Raw genomic sequence first — 2,500 nt, 5'->3', positions numbered from 1 at the left:
ACAGCAGGAGCAGCAGCAGCAGCAACAACAACAACAGCAGGAGCGGCAGCAGCAACAACAACAACAATAGCAGGAGCGGCAGCAGCAACAACAACAGCAGGAGCGGCAGCAGCAGCAACAGCAACAATAGCAGCCAGCAGCAGGAGCAGCAGCAACAATAGCAGCAGCAGCAGCAGCAGAGTGAGATATCTCTGCAGAGTCTTCAGACAAGCCAGCTCCTCCCAGATATCACGGACAATTCCACTAACACGGCTTTATCGTGGAGAAAATCGCCCATAACGTTAATTTGGCCACTGACCTGCTGAACCTCGATAACATTGCTACAGAGACTTTAGTTGGCGGGGTGAAAGACCCTTCTGGTGGTGCTGTGTGTGTTGTTGAGACAGTCTTTCTAAAAGTCTTATGTCTTCAGTGGTTCGTTGTCATCAGTGGCCGCCATAGTAGCTCTGGTGTCACCTTCAGTATCCATGGTGAGAGTTCACTGTCTCTACTGTCACTTTCACTATCCATGGTGAGAGGTAAATATCTCTACTGTCACTTTCACTAACCATGGTGAGAGTTCACTATCTCTACTGTCACTTTCACTATCCATGGTGAGAGGTAAATATCTCTACTGTCACTTTCACTAGCCATGGTGAGAGTTCACTATCTCTACTGTCACTTTCACTATCCATGGTGAGAGGTAAATATCTCTACTGTCACTTTCACTAGCCATGGTGAGAGGTAAATATCTCTACTGTCACTTTCACTAGCCATGGTGAGAGTTCACTATCTCTACTGTCACTTTCACTATCCATGGTGAGAGGTAAATATCTCTACTGTCACTTTCACTAGCCATGGTGAGAGTTCACTATCTCTACTTTCACTTTCACTATTTATGGTGAGAGGTAAATATCTCTACTGTCACTTTCACTATCCATGGTGAGAGGTGACTATCTCTACTGTCACTTTCACTATCCATGGTGAGAGTTTAGTATCACTACTGTCACTGTCACTATCTATGGTGAAAGTTCAGTATCTCTACCGTCACTTTCACTGTCCACGGTGAGATTTGAATATATCTACTGTCATTTTCACTGTCCATGATGAGATTTAAATATATCTACTGTCACTTTCATTATCCATGGTGAGATTTAAATATATCGACTGTCACTTTCATCATCCATGGTGAGATTTAAATATATTTACTGTCACTTTCACTATGAATGTCGAAATTCTTATGTGATTTCATTGTCCTTGACGTGACCAGTTTCCTGGTGTGTTGTGGCTGCTGCCAGTACGTGGGCACGATTCCCCTTCCTCGCATCAAGTGAGAGGAGAGCTGACCAAGAGATCTTGGAATAATGTCTTGTGTTCCTGGTACATTTATCTGTCATTCCCAGTGATCTCACTACATCTTTCTACTCTGTCTGGGTGATTGTTTATAGTCAGATATTTGTCTGATGAGTGTGTGTGTGTGTGTGTGTGTGTGTGTGTGTGTGTGTGTGTGTGTGTGTGTGTGTGTGTGTGTGTGTTCCAAGAAGTGAGAATTCGGCCTGGTTACAGCAGTTCTCAGAGTATACAAAACACTTTGGCAAGAGCCGACACAATCTTTTTTTGTCTATTCAGAGCTGCATTAGAGATTCCTGCTTCTTTATTTTCTCTTTCCCCCCTCCTCTTCTTCTTCTTCTTCTTCTTCTTCTTCTTCTTCTTCTTCTTCTTCTTCTTCTTCTTCTTCTTCTTCTTCTTCTTCTTCCTCTTCTTACTATTACCATTTATTATTATTATTATTATTATTATTATTATTATTATTATTATTATTATTATTATTATTATTATCATTACTATTATTATTATTATTATTATTATTATTATTATTATTATTATTATTATTATTATTATTATTATTACTATTATAGTTTACATGTCAAATTATCCTCACTTAGATATATATATGAGGATCGATTACCAACTAGTTTGCATTATTAACTATATACAACCTGCTTCACTAGTTCCCTGCCTCATGGGCCCTATCGTATCTACTCTCAAAGCTGTGTACGATATCTGCTTTTACTGCCTCAACTAACTCGATCCACTTCCCGACCATCTTTAGGCTGAAGAAACACTTCCTGATAAACATGCTACTCATTTTCATTAATATATCCTATACTCTTGAAATCGATTGACATGACTGCAGTATCGAATCCGCTGATTATTTTGTACGTCGTTGTCATGTCTCCTCAATTTTTTAAGTGTCTCTGGTTCAGCTGTTGTAGTCAGTCTGCGTAGGTTGTCTTCAGTTAGCATTATCTAGTGGCTTTTTTTTATATGCTTTTCTAGTGACTTTATATGCTTTATCTAGTGGCTTTACAAGCTTTATCTAGTGGCTTTATATGCTTTATCTAGTGGCTTTACAAGCTTTATCTAGTGGCTTTATATGCTTTATCTAGTGGCTTTATATGTTTTACCTAGTGGCTTTATATGTTTTATCTAGTGGCTTTATATGCTTTATCTAGTGGCT

Source organism: Cherax quadricarinatus, chromosome 63, assembly GCF_038502225.1.
Source record: "Cherax quadricarinatus isolate ZL_2023a chromosome 63, ASM3850222v1, whole genome shotgun sequence".
NCBI lineage: Eukaryota > Metazoa > Arthropoda > Malacostraca > Decapoda > Parastacidae > Cherax > Cherax quadricarinatus.
The sequence above is the reverse complement of the archived record's forward strand: the minus strand, read 5'-3'. Positions refer to the sequence as shown.